Source organism: Choloepus didactylus, chromosome 7 (genome assembly GCF_015220235.1).
Source record: "Choloepus didactylus isolate mChoDid1 chromosome 7, mChoDid1.pri, whole genome shotgun sequence".
NCBI lineage: Eukaryota > Metazoa > Chordata > Mammalia > Pilosa > Megalonychidae > Choloepus > Choloepus didactylus.
In genome coordinates, this window is record NC_051313.1 from 94,383,148 (window position 1) to 94,406,607 (window position 23,460).

The 23,460-nt window shown below is 37.3% G+C and overlaps 1 protein-coding gene and 1 pseudogene across 22 annotated transcripts in view; one reads left to right on the plus strand and one right to left on the minus strand.

Annotated features, from left to right (window-relative positions):
* The window catches only part of DST (dystonin), a 489,857-nt gene that overhangs the window by 172,037 nt on the left and 294,360 nt on the right, over window positions 1-23,460 (plus strand). The window lies entirely within an intron of this gene.
* LOC119539614 lies at window positions 14,157-14,679 on the minus strand (annotated as a pseudogene).

Genomic DNA, 23,460 nt, shown 5'->3' on the forward strand with positions numbered 1-23,460 from the left:
TTTCGATTGTTCACAGTACCATTACATAGTTGTACATTCATCACCTAAATCAATCCCTGACACCTTCCTTAGCACGCACAGAAAAATAACAAGAATAATAATTAGAGTGAAAAAGAGCAATTGAAGTAAAAAAGAACACTGGGTACCTTTGTCTGTTTGTTTCCTTCCCCTGTTTTTCTACTCATCAATCCATAAACTAGACAAAGTGGAGTATGGTCCTTATGGCTTTCCCAATCCCATTGTCACCACTCATAAGCTACATTTTTATACAACTGTCTTCGAGATTCATGGGTTCTGGGTTGTAGTTTGATAGTTTCAGGTATCCACCACCAGCTACCCCAATTCTTTAGAACCTAAAAAGGGTTGTCTAAATTGTGCGTAAGAGTGCCCACCAGAGTGACCTCTCGGCTCCTTTTGGAATCTCTCTGCACTGAAGCTTATTTCATTTCCTTTCACATCCCCCTTTTGGTCAAGAAGATGTTCTCCATCCCACGATGCCGGGTCTACTTTCCTCCCCGGGAGTCATATTCCACGTTGCCAGGGAGATTCACTCCCCTGGGTGTCTGATCCCACTTAGGGGGGAGGGCAGTGATTTCACCTTTAAAGTTGGCTTAGCCAGAGAGAGAGGGCCACATCTGAGCAACAAAGAGGCATTCTGGAGGAGGCTCTTAGGCACAACCATAGGGAGGCCTAGCCTCTCCTTTACAGCAACCATCTTCCCAAGGGTAAAACCTATGGTAGAGGGCTCAACCCATCAAACCACCAGTCCCCTATGTCTGTGGTCATGTTAGCAACCATGGAGGTGGGGTAGGCGAATACCCCTGCATTCTCCACAGGCTCCTCAAGGGGGCACTACATCTTTTTTTTTTTTTTTAAACTTCATTTTATTGAGATATATTCACATGCCACGCAGTCATACAAAATAAATCGTACATTTGATTGTTCACAGTACCATTACATAGTACAAGACTTCCTGTAGTCTTGTACTATGAGTGTCCAGAATCTTTAATTTGGTCAACAGTTTCTTTAATTTCCATAAGATCATCCATTTTTTTATTTAGTCTTGCAATGTCTTCTTTATGCTCTTCTAGGGTCTTCTTGATCTCCTTTGTATCCCGTACTATGGTCTCATTGTTCATCTTTAGTTCTTTGAGTAGCTGCTCTAGGTGCTGTGTCTCTTCTGATATTTTGATTTGGGTTCTTGGGCTTGGGTTATCCATATCGTCTGTTTTTTTCATATGCTTTATAATTTTCTGTTGTTTTTGGCCTCTTGGCATTTGCTGGACTTGATAGGGTTCTTTTAGGATTTGTAGACCAATTGAAGTCCTTATCTCTAATTTATCAGATCTACAGCTTCGTGGAGTACAGTTTCTCTAACTAACCAGCAGGTGGCGTCCACGAGCCACCTGTTCTCCACAAGCCAGTTCTCCCCTGCTTAGCCTTTTTGGTGAGTGGGGGAGTGAGTCTTGTGGGGTCCAATTGGTGTACCAAGCTTGCATGTGTGGTTGGTGTTGCCTGCCCTGTATATGGGGCGTGTTTCTGGGCAGTCAGGGAGGGGGGGTGGCTCTAACAATCAAATCTCCCTGGTGATCCTAGAGTTTTAAAGCTGCTGCAATAGTCTAATCCTTCAGTTCAGTCCTGCCACAGTTTGTCTCTGCCACTGACCCACAAGTCCTTGGTATTGGCGTATGGCTCCTGAGACTTGCAAGTGGGCCCCTCTTCCAGGCTGTGCACCCCGGGTCCTCTGTTGAGAGATGACTGTGCTATGTCACAGGTGAGTGCCGTTCCCCCAGGGCAGTTCTGGGCTGCTGGGCTGTGTAGGGAGACTCCCAGTCTGCTGAAATGATGGCTGAATGGGGCTTTGTTAATTCACACTGCTCCACCTTCCCAACTCTGGGACAATCAGCTGAGGTTGCAGGGAAGGCTAATGTCCACGCCGTTTTGTGGTGTGTGCCTGTTATTTGAAGCGCTTCCGTCCCACTGGGTTGTCTGGGGCAGGTCTGGGCTATGGGGTTGGCGACGGGCAGGAGTGTTTTCTGTCCACCAGGATGATGGCTGTGAGCAGACACCCCCCTTTTCTTGGGAAGTTGTGGTGTTTAGTGGATTTTCTCAGCCACTGGATTATTGCCTTTTGTCTCAGAGCTCTCTTAGTTCTGCTCTTGTCTTTACTTGCCCAAATTTCAAGTCTTTGAAGGTTTCTGTATTGGGCTTCTTAGAGTAGTTGTTTTAGAAAAAGAAAAAAGGATTAAAAAAAAGGGCCCTCCTGGGAGATCTAATGGGTTATTGAAATGCTAAGAGACAAAGCAATTAGGGCCATTAAGGAAAGGTCCACAGAGCAGAGAGATCAGCTTTTCTTTGGGATTTGCATATGAGCCTCAGGGCCTGAGCTCTGCCCTTCCCCTTTCTATGTTCACCAGAACTCCAAAAATCCTCAGCTTTTATTTTGGAGTTTTTCGTGTTGTTTTTTTCTATGCCTGTCTCCCCTCTGCTGGGCTGGCTGCTCTCAGATTCTCTGGTGTCTGGTCTCAGTCTATCTATGGTTGGAGTTTGGATCAGTAGAATGAGTTTCTGATAAGGGCTGCCACTGCAGTTCTCCCTTCTCCTTCCCAGAGCTGACAGCCCCTCCTCCCACGGGACTGAGCCTGGCGGGAAGGGGTGCGGGTCCCCAGGCCACAAAAACTTACAGATTTTGCTGATCTCAGCAGTTCCACGTTTTCATGAGTGTTGTATGAAGTATGCCCAAAGTCAGATTGCTCTGTGGTTGTCCAGTCCACGCAGTTACTGGCTTTCTACCTACTTTCCTGGAGGAGTAACTAAAACATACAGCTCACCAGTCCGCCATCTTGCCCCACCTCTCCCTAATTCATTTTTATATAAGCTCTGCTTATAATATAATGCTAAGTTTCCAAACCTGTGTTCTGATTATTTCTTAAATATAATAAATAGATCAGTGAAAAACAATCAAGAAGTAGAAATTCAAGTAGATATTAAGATATTAAAAATCAGCTTTAGTTTCTTCTCTAATGGCTATTATGGAACTTGTATTGATATAATTAGAAACGTTTAGTAGTTTTTTACCATTATTTCTTGGATTTATTTTGAGTTTTCCCCCAGTGTTTATCGAACATTTTATTGTATGCAAGTCCTGTATGAATGTCAGGAATCTGGTTTCTCAGGGTAATTGTAAAAATAAAGTTGTGTATTCTGGGGGAAAAGGGAGGGTTTTAATTCCCTTCTGAGCATTTTATAAGAAGAGACATTTAAGATCCTTGACTAGCTTGTGAATAATATTAAGCAAATACACAATCTCAGTATGAAACATAAAGATGTACAATAACCCTTCTGAGTTTATAGAGCTTTTTGATATCATTATCTTATAAGATATTCCTAAATTGCAGTTCTTTCTCATTTTTACAGCCCTATACAGAGGGACCTAAGGCTTGGAGAGTTAAAATGATTTACTTAAGTTTTTACAACTGTGACAATGCTTAAATAAGTTTTACCTAAGTATAAATGCAAAACAGCTTTTGAGACTGGGGAGACATGACAACTAAATACATTGTGGTAGCCTGAATGGAATCCTGGGACAAAAAGAGGTCATTAATGGGAAAAACTGGTGACATCCAAATAATATCTGGAATTTTATTTTAAAATGTGCAAGGAATAAAAATTCTTTGGGGGACATGAAGGCAGAAAGTTCAAGGACAATCAACCAGATGAAAGTCTCACATGTATGCAAGTAGATATGAGTTTTTTTTTTTTTAAATGGTAATGTTGCTTTTAATAGAGAAGCTTTGCAAATAACCAAATGTCTATGAATATTATAAGGAATAAATAAATGATTGTGTAATTGGGCAATGAGTACTATGCATTGGTTGAAAAGAATGAAATAGAAATGTATTATCAACAGACTCAACTCTAAAAAAATTAATGTCAGGAGATAAAGCAAGTTGTCAAAGGAGAAAGCTTCTTTGTAATTTTAATTTTTATCAAAACTGTTCACATACATTGTTTAAAAGTGAAATCGTTTTACAAAGCTTATTACAAAAACCAGAAGTCTCCTCTGTAACCACTCACCCCCACCATCCCCAACCATTGCTTGTACCTCAGAGACAACTATTTCAGACTTTTTGGTATTTCTTGTGGTATTTAAACCAGATCACAAAATAACCTGTTTTTAGACCTATTCTTGATTTGTTTTGTTTTATAGATTGTCTGTTGGCTTCCTACTCTGATGGGTGAGCTTTTAGCTCTCTCTTTCTCCTTCTGTCACCAGCCACATCACACACGCCCCACCCCCCAATGTGGTCATGTCATCCATTGCTTTAGATCAGTGTTGTGTGTTCACGTTAATATGACTTAGTAAATGCAATTCACAGCTGAGTTACGTAGTATAGTAAGATGACTTCCTTTCTTGGTACAACTTCTTGTATTCTCTGGAGTTCCTAAAGTGTCTTGCTTCATTGCTTAGTTTTCTATGTACTTATCACAAATTGAACTTCAGATTGTCTCCTACTTGATAAAATTTTCTGTTAGTATGTTCAAACACATCAACTACTTTGTCCTTTTGGATATTATTCTCACAGAACCTTGTGAGCTATTCCATTCTGGATTATTTGCCCTCCCTAGGGCCTGGTAGCTGTCATTCTTGGGATTTGATTTACCTGTCTTCTGTGTTAGATCCCTGTTTGTTGGGTCCCATGTCTTCCTCTTTCCTGGTTTACAATCTTGTTTTGGCAAACCACTTTCTCTAGTAAAGCCCTACAGAAAGTTGTGTGTGTGAGACCTCAGTGTTTTGAAAAAGTTATTATTTGATAATACTTAATCGATAATGTTGAGGTTGAAAATAATTTTTCCTTCACGATTTTGAAAGTACTGATCTGTTGTCTTTTGGGCTTTCACTATTGCAATTAAGAAATCTCAAAATAATTTTCTTTCCTTTTTTTCTTTTTTGGGCAGTTTTAGGACAATGATTTTTCAACCCTGGCTGCACTTTAGAATCACCTGGGAAGTTTGACTAAATCCTTGCATCAGAGATTTTGTTGTAATTGGTCTGGAGTGGAACCCGAACATATATTTCTTTACGGCTCCCTAGTAATTCTGAACAGTAGAGAACCACTATTTTAGGATGGTTTCTTGTCCTGAATGTGCTGAAATTTCATGACGATATGCTGTGATATGTCTCCTTTTATCTATTGTGTGAGGCACTTGATTGTTGCATTAATCTGGAAATTTAGGTCCTTTAATTCTAGGAAGTATTTGATTTTCTTCCTCTTTTTTATTATTTGTAGCCCTCTGCTGGTCTCTTCTATTTTTTTTTTTTTTTTTTAAATAACATTTTCCCTTTTGTTCTGATTTCCAAGGGATTTCTTCAGCTTAAGCTTCCAACTCTTTCATTGAGTCTTTCCTTTTTATTACCATATTTTTATTTTCTAAGAATTCACTGTTGTGCTCTGATTATTCTGTTTAAATCCTATTCTTATTTTATGGATGCAATATTTTCCCTTCTCTCTGAGGATATTAGTAGTTCTGTTTTTTTTTTGTTTTTTTGTTTTTTGTTTGTTTTTTGCTAGCTTTTAATCTCTCTTCCCAGCTCTGTTTTCTCCAAATTACTTTAAAAAGAATCTATTATTTGTTTTTGTCCTCTGCCTCAGATGTCTGGCGACCCTGGACTGCCTGCTCATGTTTAAAAGCTGATGGTAGAAGCTATGGGTGTGTGGTAGACTAGTCAGCCTTAGCCTTTACTGTAGGATGATCTGCGTGGGCCATTGCGTTGGTGGGACCCCCTGCACCCCGGTATCAATATCTTAAGGTCTTTCTTTTTTCTAGACCTTGTTAGATTTCTCAGATAGTACCCTTCCCAACTCCAGCCTGGAGGGTGCAAGCCTGTCTGACAGTGTACTGGGATCTGAGGGGATGGAAGATGGTTGGAAGATGCTGGGAACTCACACTTAATCATGTCTCTCATCTGGGTCTATTGTCATGCTGATTAGAGATCCTCTACTCTCTCCAGACCATAAACCTTCGGCCTTTTAGGGGTTTCATAATTATTTGACTTTGCAGAGTTGGGGCTGGGAATCTGCTTCTTAGACTTTCACCTTGACCTTACAGTAGGTGATACAGATTTGGATACAGATTCAGTCTCACCCCCACCCCAAATTCCAGAACTCATTGGTACCACAAGTTTCTTGAACTTTTTGGGTTTCCAAGATATGAATCAGATGGCTTCTCTTAGCTTTTTTCACTGCTGACCTCTCTGTTATGTCAGGTGGCACTCATTCATTTGCTTTCCAGATCCCCAAATGCTGTTCTTATCAACTCCTTTTCCTTTCTTCTTGTTTGTAGCGGTGTGTCCTAAAAAAAAATCCCTTTACTGTCACTGTAATGTGTTTCCAAGAGAGATTGGGAAACTGTGAGTTCAATGTACTCTATTTAATCAGAACTGAAAAATTGTGATAAATGAAAAAGAGATGGTAAAGGGCCTCAAATTACCATGATGATTGCATTTTGCATGTCAGCTCTGAACTTCAGTCAAACGACTTGGTATATAAAGTGTTTGTAGAGTCTTAGCAGCAGCTAATGTTTAGTGTTCTTTGGTGTTAGATCTTGCTGTGATCAGTTTGATTGAAAGTTAAATTTGGAAAATTCTTCTGCAAAGCAGGTTAACAGTCTATATTAAAATAAAATGTTTAGTTTAGAAACCCTAAAAGCACATGCTGGTTTCAGCTAAAAAAGATTGATTTTCTTTTTAAATCAGGCATTGTCATTGATTTTCGTTTTAAATCGGGCATTGACATTGTTAGCATTTTGAACAGTTTTTCTCAATGCCATTTATACCTCAACCAGATGTCACAAAGAAAATTTAAAAATCACAACTCATTTTGATTCCTTTATTATGCATTTAAAATATAAACTAGAATGTAATGTTTCTCTTTAAGATCTTTTTCTTCCTCTAGGGAATTGATACCATAGCATCTTAAAGAACTTTTAAATACTTTTTTTGGTAATTTGATTGTCATTACTTATATATCAGGGACAAACGTATCCATTTTTCACTGCATATTCATTTAAATTTAGACAGTCAGTCTGAAGTTGGGATATATTTGCTGGGCTAGAAAACAGCTAGATATTTAGTGTTTACACTAGCCAGAACAGACTGGTTTTCATTTTTTAGTCATGACTAATTTAGGAAATGAGGTTGTAAAACATGTTTAGTCCCCATTTTGCCAACTTACGAACTATAATCTCTTTCTGAACAAATGAAAGTCAATACACAGGACAGACATATTTAGGTGGTTTTCTTAGAGGGAGCCTGAAAGGAGGAAAAGGTATGTTTGCTCCCCAGATTTCTGAATGAGAAGAGAGAGTCAGAGCCCAAAGTATGCAAACTTGAAGTTGTGAGAAGAATATTTTTTTTATGTAGGTTAGGTGTTAGTGAATGAGAACTAACAAGATAATTTTTAAAATGTGGAATAACATAACATAGTGAAAATAATAAAGCTTTCTATATTACAGACTTAAATTCTAAATTTGGCTTTGCATGCATATACAAAATTTATCACATTGAGCAAATTACTAATCCACTCTGGGCCTCTGTTTCCTCCTGTAAAATGGCATCTTCAGTGAGCTTAGGCAAAGTACAAAGTTTGAGAGCACCGTTCTCAAGACTGCCCTCATTTCTGATACCAGCCACAAGTTTGGGGTGGGGGTGAGGGGTTCCCTAAACCACAGTTGGGTTTGATGATTTCATAGAAGGATTCCCAGAATTCACTGAAAGTTATTATACTCATGAATATGGTTATTACAGGGAAAGGCTACAGATTAAAATCAGCCGAGGGAGGAAGTGCATAGAGCAGAGTCTAGGAGAAGGATTGGTATATTTCAGTGTTGGACTTCTAGCCCCCAAAGTGTGAGCCAGTAATTCCTGTTGTTTAAGCAACCCATTCTGTGGTATTTGTCATAGCGGCCCTGGCAAACTAAGGCATCATTGTTAATTACACTGTTTCTCTGTAAGCTTTGGTGTTAATTTTGAATAGTGGATCTTTTGTGGTGTTTGTTACGATGTTTCATATTTTTCCATGCTAACAGAGGATTGCAATCTGTTTTAGATAATGAAGTACTTCAGCCCTTAGAATACCTAAAGGAATTTTGTATCTTTTTGTCCTATGTCTAGGAAAGCAAAACTCTTAGTTTATTGGGGAGATCCTGTGTTGCCAAGTCTAGTCTGGATTTGAATGACCTTGGTTAGATTACTGTATCTCTCTAAGCATCAATTTTGTTTACTTATCTGAAATAAAAGTAAAGATGATAAGAAATAGACATATACTTAACAGTTTTTGTGAATAGCCTGTTATTCATTACATGCACCTTTTTACCTTTCACTGTATGCCCCCAGCATGCAGAGTCCATTCCACCATCTCATGCTCCAGAGTGAACATGAATTTCCTTTCCCTCAGGAGTTCTCAGTTCTGATATGCCTTTGATAGCTTGAACATTGTTATTGTGAGATAAATAAGTTATTGAATGTATATTTCTTGGAACAGTGCCTGGCATATAGTAATGCAACAATTCAATAAAAGTTAGTTATGTTGTTATCTTCATTCAGAGTCCTGTGATGGCACTTTATAACATAAGGCTTTTAAGGTTTCCAAATATAATTAAGGACTTAAAAATTGGTGGACATTTTTATGATGTAGCAAATTAAGGTTTCAAGGAGATTTCACTTTGGCTAGTGGCTTAGATTCTGCTTTTCTATAGAACTAAATCCCATTTCAGTAGACTAAGATTCAGAAGCAGCAGAAGATTTATAATAATCAAGATTCTGTCTGACCTTTGGAGATGAGAATTTAGGCTGTTTTCTCCAGAATATTCTAACATCCATAGAGATTCCCTAAGGTGTTTGATTTTTTTTCAGCCATTTTGTGGGTATGAGAATGCTGTCTGATCTTCAGTGAATGATTTTTTAAAAAGGCAGCATATACCTCACTTTCAGCAATGAGTGATTTTCTCTCCCAGCACTGATGGGCCCTTAATATCAGTTTATAGGACTTTTGGGTATTCCTAGGTTCTCCTACCATTAAAAGTATCATGGGACTGGGATACTAAAAGTATGGTAACAAGGGAAAGAGTGATCAGAAACTACAGGGCTTGGTGCTGAATACACAGGAATCAGCAAGCACATCTTAGGCTCTCTTCTTGAATTAGTTAGGATCTCAAGCAGTAGAAAAATGTCAGACAAAATTAGTGTTAAGTTCCAAGAGTTTGGGCTTACTCTCTGTTAATAACACAAACATGTCTATCAAAATCCTGGGGATCTCTAAGAAATGGCGTGAACCTGAAAGTTTTAAGGACTTCTTTTCCCAAGACTTGGAGGTGGGGGAATGATTGATCATGTCCTGGAAGCAGACTCTTTTTGTTTTTTTGGGTTAAAAGAAAAATTTTTTTTTAATGAAAGACACACAGCACACACCCACTTGTTTTGTGGGGCATGAGCCCTTAGAGAGTTCATTGTAATAGAATGAGAGAGTTGAAGAGCAATTGTGTTGATACATGAAGGAGCTGTAACTGCTCAGCTTCTTTCAAGTATAAGGAAACAAAATTAGGAACAAGATTAAGAATAAGGAAAAGTCTGGGCACCAGCTGGTCCTGGGACCTTTAATCCTTTTCTTATATTCCTATTTTCAGTTCTGCGCAGTGATACCCAGGACAATTTTGTTTTATTTTTATTCTAGTTAATGGCGTTGCTTAGGGGAGACTAAAGGTGAATGAAAAGCTACCAACTCCTTAATATCTATACTGATGCCCTCAAGAACTATACTAATAGAACTCCTTAAATTTACTCAGGTTTTATTTTTATATATCCATGGAATAAATTTGCAACAGTGAACTTACTGAGCCCAGGAGTATGCATATTTAAATTTTGTTAAACATTCTTTTGCAGTTTTAAATATTTTTTATAATACCTGACATGAAGGAACTAAATAAATGAAGATCTCAGTAAATGGCAAGACATCCCATATTCATATATTAGAAGAATTAACATTGCTAATACGTCAGTATTGCCCAAAGAAATATGCAAATTCAATCCAATCCCTGTTAAAATTCCTGCAGCCATTTTTGCAGAAATGAAAAAAGTAATCCTCAAATATATATGAACCTTCAAGGGGCCATGAATAGCCAAAGTAATCTTTAAAAAGAAGAACAGGGTTGGAAGACTCACACTTCCTGATTTCAAATTGTATTACAAAGTGACAGTAATCAAAAGAGTGTGGTACTGAAACAAGGTTAGATGAATAGATCAGTGGAACAGAATTTAAAGTCAAGAAACAGACCCACATGTTTATAGCCAGTTGATTTTTTGACAAGATTATTAAGTACATAAAAGTGAGGGAAGAACAGTGTCTTCAACAAAAGATGCTGTGAAAACTGAATATCAACATGCAGAAGAATGAAAGTGGACCCCTTCTTTATACCATATGCAAAATTCAACTCAAAAATAGACCAAGGACCCAAATCTAAGAGCTAAAATTATAAAACTTTCAGAAGATAATTTAGGGGCAAATTTCATGACCTGGAATTTGGCAATAGATTCTTACATATGAAACCAAAAACATGAGCAACAAAAGAAACAATAGATAAATTTGATTTCATCAAAATTAAAAACTTTTGTGCGGAAGATTATCAAGAAAGTGAAAAGATATCCTACAGAGTGGGAGAAAGTAGTGCCACACCATATATCAGATAAAGGTTAAACATCCAGAATGTATAAAGAACTCCTATAACTCATCAACAAAAAGAAAAATAATCCAGTTTTAAAATGGGCAAAGAACCTGAATAGACATTTCTCCAAAGAAGATACACAAGTGGCCAATTAAACACATGACAAGATGCTCAACATTATTAGCTCTTAGGGGAATGTAAAATAAAACCACAATGAGATATCACTTCATACCTACAAGGATGACTGTTATTTAAAAAATGGAAAATAAGTGTTGGAGAAGATGTGGAGAAATTGGAACTCCAGTCCACTGTTGGTGAGAATGTAAAAATGGTGCATCCACTGTGGGAAGCAATTTGTCAGTTCTTCAAAGAGTTACACATAGAATTACCATTTGATCTGGCAATCCTGTTTCTAGGTGTATACCAAAAGAGAATGGAAACAGGGTTGCAAACTGATCATTGTACACCTTTGTTTATAGTGGCATTATTCACAATAGCCCAAAGCTGGAAACAACCCAAATGTCCATCATGAATTGATGGATAAGCAAAATGTGGCACCTAAACACAATGGGTAAGTAAGGAGGGTACCATTATAGTAAAATTGCCGCTATAAGAAACTTAGTTCCATGTTTTAGGTAATAAATAACCCATGTATTTTTTATGATTATTTTTTATATTATCAGATTCTATCACATGAAATATTCAGATTTTATGTTGAAAATTTACTCTGTATTACTTTTTTATAAATATTCATACTTTAGATTTGGCTATTTTAGAAATGTTTCATTAAAATACTAAATGATCAAATATATAGTTGTGCTTGACATTGTTTTACCAAATCATTAAGTGTTTGTAAAACAGAAGTCTACTTAAAAATTCTACAAACATACCTGCTTTAAAAGTTGAGATTTTGGTATGTCAACTTTCTTGACATTGCTCAATCCTAATATTAAAATAGACTGGACTCCACATAGTAGGATATAACTCTCCCCTTACTTCCATTGCAGTTTCTCTTGCGGAGTGTATTTTATTAGTAATGCTGGTATTCTTCTCTTTTCTTTCTGGGAGTATTGACAGTTTATGTATGTCACTAACCCAGTGTCTTAAAGGGAAAAGCACAAGTCTGTTGACTCTAATGCAATCTTGCAATGGATTTTTAAAAAATAGCTTCCAGGTTGGAAGTTTATAAAGTTGAGATTAAAGGGTTCAAGAGCTCTCTTAATTTGTAGGTAAAATTTTGTGGGTCTCTCTTTACATTTGGAAAGCCCGCAGGTTTCACCAGATTGTTGAAGGGATCTGTGGTCCAAAAAATATTAATGACTCCTGCTATTTGATGCAGTTTTGTCCTGTAGGTGTGATTGACTTGGCTCTGATTTATGTGTGGTTTGTGTTCATGGCAAGTAGTTTACAGATACTACTTATTTTTTGGATAGGAAAATGGAATCTAACTATTTTGCCCATAAATAGTCAATAAAACTCATACTGGAATATTTTGACCCAGGAGTTTTACACTGTTTGGTGATTATTTATACATTTGGACTTGTTAGAAATCATGATTTTATAGTAAAAATTTAACACTCTTCATTCAATACATGAAATTATAGTCTCTCCTTGAATGACACCACATTCCTTAACTATTACATTACAGGCAGATCCAGAATGTCAAGTGGACAGCTGCTCTTTGCAGACAATTTTAGTCACATACAGTGTGAGGATTAGCATTAGCCTAAGTTGAGGACCTGTGTAAAAGAATTTGTGAACTTCTAAAGTAATAACTAGTTTTCTAAGGTAATGTTTATGATTCCATTCCCCTTTGAAGAGACTCTGTTATCTCAAAGGAACGTAGTTAAGACACCTCCTAATAATTTTACCATCAGAGTTCTTTTTAAATAAGTTATTCTGGGTTGTTGTGGTTGTGAAGTAGTGTATATATTGCCCAGAAGACACTTTAAAAAATAGAGCTTTTCCTTTCTCCAACTCCTACTTTACCCCTTGGTAATTTTAGTTCTTTGCTGTTTATTTCTTGTTTATGTTTTCAAAAGGAGCAGATTGTACTCAAAGACTCACATTTTAAGAGTGTAGCAAAACCTAGGCTAGGGAGAACCCTGATTCATCTTTTCAATCCCTATGACTTTGTAGAACTCTGATAAATTGGCTGAGCATGGTAGAGTATGCCATATCCAGTGATTGGACCTGAGGTTTATCTCTGGGTGGATGCATGGAATAACATAGGGTGTCCTTACACTTCGGGATTTTAATTTTTTAACAGATTTTAAAGATAGGAAGACTTATCTTTTTTAGATTAAGCTTAGATGATTTCCACCTTAACCACTATGTTATGTTTATTGAATTACTACCTTTAACAACTTGAAGATAACATACAGTAAAAAAAAAAACAACAACAACCATATTTCTCAGTGTAACTCAAAGACCATGGGGACTTGGTGTCAAACAAACCATGTATTGAAGTTCTGGCTGCCATTTTTTAAAGCTGGGACCTTGTGTCACCTGTTTAACTTCTCTGTGTCTCAGTTTCTTTACCAAATAGACTGTTTTCTGATTACTATTTTATCATAAAACTCCTGTATCTGCTTTCAAGGAGTCTTATATGGGGGTACAGACATTGATCAAATCATCACACAGGTACCTGTGAAATTATAACTGGAGTAAGTTTATGAAGAAGAAATTTATGGAGCTATGAGAGCATATGATGGGATTTGACAAAGAAAGGTCAGGGAAGGGATGCTGGTAAGTAACTCTTAAACCTATGTTTTTGGTATAGTTATATTATTTTCTTTGCACATGGTTTTTGATATTTTCTTTATACTTAAAAAATTTTTAATTTGAATACTTTCAAACCTGTAGGACGATTACAAAAATAATACAAACCCCATACAGGGAGCTTCAACAGACCCCTGTCCCCTCATATACCCAGATCCACAATTTTAACATTTTGCCTCATTTGCCATATCATTCTATCTAAGCATCAGTCCATCTGTCTATCCATCTGTTTGTCTGTCTGCCTGTCTGTTTACCAGTACATTTGCTGAACTCTTAAATGTAGATTGTATTTATCAGGATTCTTTGTCTTTTTTTTTTTTTTTTTTTTGGTGGGAAGAAGAAACTCTCCTTTCTCCAATGCTTTAATTTATGGAGAGAACAGATGGAGCTGAAGGAAAGGGAAAGTATAGATGCCAGTACTCTGAAACTGACTGGATAGGTAACTGAGGCCGAGAGAGAACCCCAAAACAGAGCACTGTGGTTCATTACCATCCCAACTAAAAGTAATAATAAAAACAGCATTGACCATTCACGCAGGGTCTTCTTCCAAGAAGTTCATGATTCACCTAAATCCTCTCAATTCTCATGACATCAGCATGCAACAAGGAGGTCATAATCGGTTACTTGCCATGAGAGTTGTTTGTCAGGGTCTACTCTCAGTGAGTCAGTCCTTGGAAGTTGGGTTTACTGCATGGAGGAAGGGCCACTGGCTGGCTTAGCAACTTGTCCACTATGCTAATGCTAACATCATGGTTTTTGATGTCCTTGTAAGGAGTCCAAGACAAGTCATGCTGTAGCTTGTAGGCACCAAGGAAGTCATGTGAATAGCTTGTTCCCCATTCCTTTGGAGAAATAATGGAAAAATATTGCTGTCCACTCTCCCATTTATGAAGGTAATAAATGTTGCCAGGTTTTTTCACCATGTAACAAGCTATATGATGCAAGTCAGCATCTCTGTGAGCATCTTCCAATACCTTCCTGGCTGCTTCTTGCAAATGCTGGATTTGCTCAGCTAGACTGTCTGTTGGTGGCATTTGCTCGAATGAATTCATCGGCCTTCTGCACCTGCTGTGTGAGTACCACAAGGTCTAAGGAGTCCCCAGCCCAGTGGGCTCCTGACGCGGAATGAATCTCTTGATTTTCAGTGACTCCCTCTGTCTGCGATGGTGTTACAGCCATGACAGTGCCTTAGCCTCCCTACCTTCCACTATCAGACTTCTTGAATATTTAATACTCCCATGCACATGTCCTAAGAATGAGGATATTCACTTATATAACCACCTTAAGGGTAGTTATCAAGTTCAAGAAATTTACTATTGATATAAAGCTTACAGTCTATATTCCAGTTTTTTCATATATCCCAAGATGTCTTTTCTGGCCTTTTCTCCCCCGTTGTAAGATCTTTTCCAGGGTCATGTATTGCATTTAATTGTCAGTTTATCTTTAGCTACTTATTCCTTTTTTTTTTTTTTTAATTGTGGGAACATAGGTACAATATAAACTTACCCATTTCAGTCACTCTCAAGCATAGCAATCAGTGGGACTACTCAAATTTACACTGTTGAAGTACCTTCACCACCTTCCATTACAAAATTTTCCTATCTCCCTAAACAGAAACCTTATACCCATTTTGCATTAACTCCCCATTCCCACCCTGAATTCTAATTTCTGACTCTATGAGCTTGCATATTCTCTGATATTTTCTTTGTACTTATTATAGGACTTAAAATTTAACATCCTAAATCTATAACATTCTCGTTTGCTTGGATACCAACTTAACTTCAATGGTAAATACATTCTATGTTCTTATACCTCCATATCCCCACCTTTATAAAGTTCTTGTCACAAATTGCATGTTTAAACATTATGAGCCCTAAACCACTGACATATTACATTTTATACATATGTCATTTAGATCCTCTAGGAAGTAAAAAATGGAGTTACAAACCAAAAATACAATAGTGCTGGCATTTATATTTACCCATGTTGTTACCCTCAATAGAGATTCTTATTTCATCATGTGGCTTTGATCTATTGTCTAGTGTCCTTTCCTTTCAACCTGAAGAACTTTCTTTAAAAGCATCTTTTATAGGGCTGGTCCAGTGATGACAGACTCCCTCAATTTTTATCTGGGAATGTCTTAACTGTATTTTTGAAATACGGTTTTGCCAGATATAGAATTATTGGGTTGGCAATATTTTGCTTTCAGCACTTTAAATATGTCATCACACTGTCATCTTTTCATAGTTTCTGGTGAGAAATTGGTACATTATCTTATTGAAGCTCCGTTGTATGTGGCACATTGCTTCTCTCTTATGGCTTTCAGAATTCTCTATCTTTGGCATTTGACATTTTGATTAATATATACCATCGTATAGATTTTGGGTTTACCCTATATGGGGTTGGTTGAATGTCGTGGATGTGTGTATTCAGGTCTTTCATTAAATTTGGGAAGTTTTTTCTCTCTGCCTTTTTTGCTCTTTCTTCTGGAATTACCACAGTGCAGTGCTGGTACTCTTGATGGTCGCCCACAGGTTCCTCAGGCTCTAGTCACTTTTTCTTTCCATATCCATCATCCCTTTTAACAGTCTATTTACTTATTTCTGTTTATTGTTATTGCTGATTGTCTCTCTCCTTCTGCTAGAATTTAAGTCCCACAATGTCAGCACTCTATCTGTTTTGTTTACCAGTATATCCAGAACTCATAAAACATACTAGCTTTGCAATAAATATTAATTTTCAAAAGTGAGGGAATATATTAATGACTGATAGAGCATTAGTTGCATGAAAGTTTAGTGGTTGTTGATTAATATGTCTTATCTGATCCCTAAACTCAGGTCCTAATGACAGAAGTCAAAATTTAAACCAAACCAAGACAGTGTTTTAGAAAGTACATTGATTTCTGGCAAGCTGCAGCTGCTAGTGGTAGTAATTATAGATTTTCCTTATTGTGTTATTTATGAGTAACTTGAGGGCATCAGCCTAGTCAAAATAGAAAAACCAAAAATCTGACTCATTAGATTTTTAAAAGCATGTTTGAATTGGATAATAGGAAGTTGTCCACTTCTGTGAAGCAAATTGGGGTTTCTGTCTATAACCAGAACTATTAAAGGTACTGTAGGAATTGCCTAGAAAAGCCTTTTATGTCTGAGATGAGAGATTAAAGATGGCAAGCTTTAGAAAGCCAGCAATGCTGTCTTGTGACTTCCTAAACAACAGCACAGCCAGGATTTCAAAGCACGGTCTGCTCTACCTATCTTTGTGTCCCAGTACTTAGCCTGGTGCCTGGCACATAGTAGGTTCTCAATAAATATTTGTTGAAAGAATGAATATTATAAGAGAGAATGCACTGTCAATGTATCAGTCACATTCATGGTGTGTGATGGTCATGAAAATGGGGTGGGGGGCAGTTCCACCCACACAGCCTTGTTTTATATGAAAATGTGTTGCATTCTTTCTCATGGAAATTTATTAAATAAATTTGTCTTTGACTTGAAGTCTCAGGAAGTAAATTTTCTGCAAAATGTGTAGCCATACTTCAGCTGACAAATATTTGGGAAGGGAAACAAGGTTCAACTTTTACAGTTAGCATGGATGTATTGGATTTTCAGTCACATGAAGTTGTAGCATAAGAATGCTTAGTTGTACATGTACCAAGCCAAGTAGGACAAAAATAGCTTCACTCACAGATTCTCTTTGCCCACATGCAGTTCAGGTAAACACAGTGAATCCCAGACAAATGTCTAAGTGGGTCTTGAGAGGCAGTGTTATTTAGATGTTTTTAGAATGGAGAGATGCTCCTTTTTTCCTCCTTAGGAAGGTTGAATAGGAGGCTGTCATACCTCTGCTCTAGAGAGTTTTCTTTTGGTAGTGACAGCAACCAAAAATTGAAGTCTCGGTCAAGTCCTTAGAGGTGTCTTCCATACACTAGTAATTGCTTTAACTTGGGTCTGTTGGGCAGTGCCTCAAGATATCTGTCATGTCGCATAATTCATAATCTTGCATCATTCCCACATCTCTGCTCTCTAAGCACATATGGGTTTCTGATGCCTCTCATCTCATCTGCTTCAAGACTCAGGCTGGGAATCTCTGCTGCGTATTTGACTACATTCTGTCCCTTTATTCTACAACCTTCCCCTTTTGATGTGCTGGCATGTGTTCTGGTTCCTATATGATTTCTACCAAATAGTTGGTTGAAATTGATTGTCTTTCTTAGTTGTTCCATTTACTTACTGAACTTCTTCCTATGTGGTGACTTTTTAACATAATTGTAGCCTGTAAATTTGAAGACACACTCAGAAGTTCCCAGTTCTTATTTTGGGATTTTAATATACATATCTATATGAAACGCTAAAAATATTTGAAATGTAAAATTGGGGAAAATGACATCTGCAGAGAATAGTAAAGGAGATAGTCTTTGCTTTTCAAAATCTCATTTGAAAATTGGTATTTCTTATAGCAACTTTCATAAGACTGATGGGCATTTGTATAATACAATTGGATATTAGAATTTCAGAGGCCAAGGGTCTCAGATTTCGTAGACTATAGTCTAGTAATCTTACAGATGAAGAAACTGAGGCCTAGTTGAGGTAAGTTATCCTTGTTCATATAGCTATTATGTGGCAGGCAATCATATACAGATTAGCCAGTATTTAGTGTTCTTTTCTCCTCCTTCCTAGCATTCTTCCTTCCTAATGACCTTCCTAATTTCTTCCTTTCCTAATCTTCTTTTCTGCCTAAATATTTGAGTATTTTCTTTCTGCTAGACAGTGTACTTGTTGCTGGGAATACAGAGATAGAGAAAAAAAAGGTCTTTGCTCTCACGTTGTACTGAGAGTCGTGAGGTTGCTGGACTCATAAGCAGAAATCTTACCTTGAAGCCTGGGGAGCAAGTGCAATAGAGAGCATAGAAAGCTAAGCAGCCTGCAGACAGGGTGCCAGAAATCACACCGGGAAAATGACTACAGGAAGTGGGAGAAGAGGTCGTCGGCTAAGCAGAAGAGCCAGTGTTATTTGCTGTTAAAGTAGCTTGACCAGAAGCAGTCCTGGAAAACTTGCACATTGCTTTGCTTCTTGGTGACTTGCAATTTTCAGTTTAGTCACTGGGGAGCACAAGAAAGCTGGGCAGTGAGGTTCACAGAGGCTCCTTCTAGGTAGAAGTGGCCAGACCCTCTGGAGTCTCTTCTCTAGGTAAAACAGAGGGGTCTCTGGGACTGTGCGTGTGTATGTGTGTGTATGTGTATTTTCCTGTGTGCACTGGGAAAAGGTTATGGCAATGAGGAACACGTAGCGCTTGTCTTAATTATTGGCCTGTAACTATGGTTAATAAGTTTGGCTTGTATGTTAATCTCTATGTTTATAGTGATGGCATTTCACTAGAGGGAAACGCTCTATACTGGATTTTTTTAAAAAGGCAGTTGTGTACTTAATCTAAACAATGTTTTATTTATTGGTATTCTAGAACAGTAAAAAATATGTGATACATTTCTAGAGTTCCCTAGGGAATTGGATCAATATTGAGATAAATGGTAGCTTGCTAGGTGAGCCCTTTAGCTTTCTTGCTTTCTCTCTTTAAATTAACTGATCATAGTGAAAAGCCTAGATTCGATCTATGCAGAGAGAAGAAGGACTTTGATAAATTATGTAAGTGATCACAAAGATGAAGCATGAATTGATGCTTATGGAACATACTTAGAATCTGTAAGTAGAAGACTTGAGCAGATGGTCACAGATGGCAAATCCTGAAGGATATGCAAGTAGGAACTACTTTTTGTAAAGGTACTGTGTTCATAGAGTCGTTTTACCCGTGATGAAATATAGTGCACAGCAGTGTTAAAATAAGTGCTTGTTGAATGAATATAATAAACTAAAAACTATTTTGTTCTTACCCAAAAATATGTAAAGGAAGTAAAGAAAGAAAAAAGGGGAAAGTAGTTCTGCACGTATTTTACAATGTTCTGTGAGCGAACACTTGTTGGGTGACTCAAACAAAACTGTGATAGACATTGTAGGAAGCGGGTTACAAAGGACTTAAGGCAGAATTCCTTATTATAAAGAAGTTTATGATCAAGAGAGGGTGACAGATGTCCTCAAATAATACTAAGAAATGAAGTGGAGGTGACCATATTCAAGGTTTCAGGATGTCAGCACTGATGATGGAGGCTGGAGGAGTGGATTTTAAAGCCCTTCTTTGCTGGGTAAGTCTTCTGGGCCTGAGGGAAGACAAGCAGGCCATGTAAGATGGTTTCTAAAGCCTCAGAGCTCTCAAGTTACATGTGTCTATTTTAAATTTTCCAGATGATGGCTTAATGTTGACATTTGTGTATTTGTAAGGGAGTTCTGGTTAATTTGCTGAACTTTATTTTGTCCTCATATTGGTCTGCTAATTCATTGTATTAGCATGACTGGGCAGAAGGCAGTTTAATTAAAAAATTGCTTCGTTGGAAGATGCATTAAATAATAGCTAATGTGTGCTGAAAGTAAAAGCTGTATCCAGGTTCATCAGCCAATTTCCTGTAAGTAATTATTTGGTAGAAAGTGATTGTGAGGTAAGATCCTATTTCTTCATTTGAAATATCAGCCAGTGAATGCTTGGTTAATCCTTATCTGAGATGTCAAGAAGGAAGATCAAGCACGTTTGTGAGAATTCAAGTTTATTTTTCTCACAGCTTCTTAACCTGGGGTTAAGATGCCAGGGCCCTGCCCCAGACTTATTTAATTTGAATCTTCAAGGGGAAACAGGCATCTGTATTTTGTAAAAGTTGCACAAATGTTTTTAATGTTCAGCCAGGTCTGGGAACCACTCTCCTATGCCTGTCCAATTTGTGTATTTGGGATTTAGAAACATTTGTGGTATTTGGAAAAAATACAGCTTGGTTAAATTCCTAACCGTGTGGTTTGCATCTGCCTAAAGTAGTGTAGCAGTTAAGCATGCAGTCTTAGGTACCAGACTGCCTGAGTTTGGTCCTGGCTCAGCCACTGCTTAGCTATATTAGTTATCTCTTGTTGCATAACAAATTGTCCCTGAATTAATCAGCATAAACCAGTAAACTTTTTAACTCATTTTGTGGGCCAGGAATTCAGGAGTGGCTTCAGTGAGTGTATTTGAAATCTTGGTGTGTTGGTCTGGGCTGCGGTCATCTGAAGACTTGACTGGGGCTGGAGAATCTGCTTCCCAGTTATCTCACTCACTGGCTGTTGGCAGGAGGCCTCAGTTCCCCTTGCCATATGGGCCTTTCCATAGTGCTGTTTGAGTCCTCACCACATGGTGACTGACTTCTGCCAGAGAGAGAGTGATCCTGGGGAGATCAAGGAGGAAGCCTCATTGCTTTTTATCACATGTATCGGAAGTCTAACACTGTCATTTCAGTATGTTCTATTTGCTGGAGTCCCCACAATCATGGGGAGGGGGAATTCATTCCACCTTTTTTAAGGGAGGAGTTTCAATTTGTTATTATACTGGGTTGTTTCTGCAATTTACCTAAACCCTTTTATGCCTCAGTTTCCACATCCATAAAAGGAAGGTAATAATATTCACTTCGTGTTGTTATTGAGTGATTTGATGACTTAATACCTGGAAAGTACTTGATACAGTGCCAGTAATGTAGTAAGTGCTCAGTAAATGCTACCTTTTATTACTTTAGAGGTATGTTTAATACTGTTTATGATAGTCATTTCTATATTGGCAGAGTGAAGGACATTCAAAATGTGGATAAGGATATTATACAACTTTGAAATTGATTAAAACACACCTTGTAATATATCATAAATACAATGTATTTTATTTAAAATTAGTTTTTAGCTTCTTTTAATCCTACTTTATTATTTATTATTTATTTATGTGTTCCTTTTCCTCATTTCCCCACTAAATCCAAAAATATCCATAGTGTAGTAATGCTTTATCTTTTTCTGTTTTTCTTTCTTTTAAACTCTAGCTTGTAGGCCAGACAATTCAGATAGTTGTAAGTTCAAATCTTTTGACCAGAATTTGGTTAAGTAAAGATTAGCAAACTGGTGGAGTTAGGGTTAAAGGCATTTGGTGCCAAGGTGATCATGAATATAAATAAGAACAATCAATATTTCAGCCTGAAATTTTCAGTTTGCCCCCAGCTCTTGCCTGGAAGGCAACAGAGATATTTAATTCCCTAGACTGGAATGTCTACTTCCAAGACATCTTCTGATCAATATGTGACAGCTACATTAGCTTTAAGTATGCAGTTGGATTTCCCATTTAGTAATTAGCCAGAGAGAAGCCATTAAAATAATATGTTGCCATTAAGGACCATGTCAACTCCTTAGTCTCCTCTCCCTGCCCCTCCACTTCACCCCCACCAAGAAAGGTTGTAATTTATGGAAAGGGAGAATTTCTGTGTGCATGTGCATGTGTGTGCGTGCATGCTACTTCTTTTTTACTATTTTAGGCGGGAGCAGTGGATTGCTAATATTGTGATAGAAAAGGATCTTAACATTCAGACAATGTGTTGGAAGGATATGTGGGTATTCTTCTTCCTATTTTTGTGATTTTTTGTAAGTCTGAAATTATTTCAAAATAAAAAGTTAAAAAATCAAAATGGCATGTATAGCATCTGTAAAGAGATTTGTAATATACAATGATTGTGCATCTTCATGTATTATGATGGGTTTTACTTGAATTTAGGGACTGTTACTGCCCCTTGTGTTTTAAAAATGAGAGCTTATCACTTTTTCTGTATAAGAAATTAAGACAGATAGCTTTAGCATATGTACTAAACGTAGGTTTTGAGATATAGTTTTGGAGCTCTGGTTCACAAACTATACAGTTCACCCACTTAAAGTTAAAATTCAATGGCTATTAGTATATTCCTAGAGTTGCACAACCATCCCTACCATCAATTTCAGAAGTATCACCCCAAAAAGAAATGCTGTGTCCTTTAATCACTTCCCTTTTTCCCCATCTGCCCCAGCAACCACTAATGTACTACTTTTCTGTTTTTATAGATTTGCCTATTTTAGACATTTCATATAAATGGAGTCATACAATATGTGGTCTTTTGTGAATGGCTTCTTATGCAGCCTAGTTCTTCCTATGTTAATTTTTTTATGGAAAAGAGCATATTGGTTCTTAGCTCCCCACTGTTATCTCTGTGGCTTCTGGAAGGTTTGATCTTTCCAATTAAGATGATTGCTAAGGCAGAAAGTCCAGGGATCCACGTAGGATGTGATTTATAGACACAGGAGGGCCATCATTTGATTTCATTGTCACCTTGGAATAATTACAATTATTTTTCCTTTTGAAAGGCAGTTGCAGTTTGTAGTTATTTATTTACCTGGTAAATATTGCTTTAAATAAATATAAGCATAACAGATTAATCTATATCTGAATTCTATCTCTGCAGGCTATGTTTGCATTTGAAATGTTTGTGGTACAGTTTCACTTTCACTGTTCATGTTTGAAGGTTCAGAATCAATAATCACTTAATTCCTCTTTTAGAGTAAGATTCCTTCTGAGTCCATTCTGTCAGAACTGAAAGGAGTATCTCAAGGTTGTCGTCTTCAGCCAAGTCACGTCTTCTCCTAGATTCTGAGCTGGGAGGGTGACTAGGGGGCAGCCTGACCTCCCTTGCAACCATATTACTAGGTTTCTGGCTTTCTTCTTATCATCTTTTTCTTGATCTTCTCTAATTCCTTCAGTGATTTAAAGCTGGTGGCGGCTTTCTTGTTGAGCCATTCAGATAAATAGCCATGACTTGCTGTATTTCTTAAAAATTACAGAAAACCAACATATCTGAATACTAAACAAATCAGTAATTTAAGGACATTATAATAATATTTAAGAAAGCAAACAGCAGAATTTCAAAGCTATGGTACATATCTATTTGGTATATAGAGCTTGTTGTTTTCTTAGAGTTATTTCTTCCTTGGAAGACTACCTGTTAGGCAGAATAAAAGGTATTGGCTTATTGACTATCCTCTCTTGTCCTT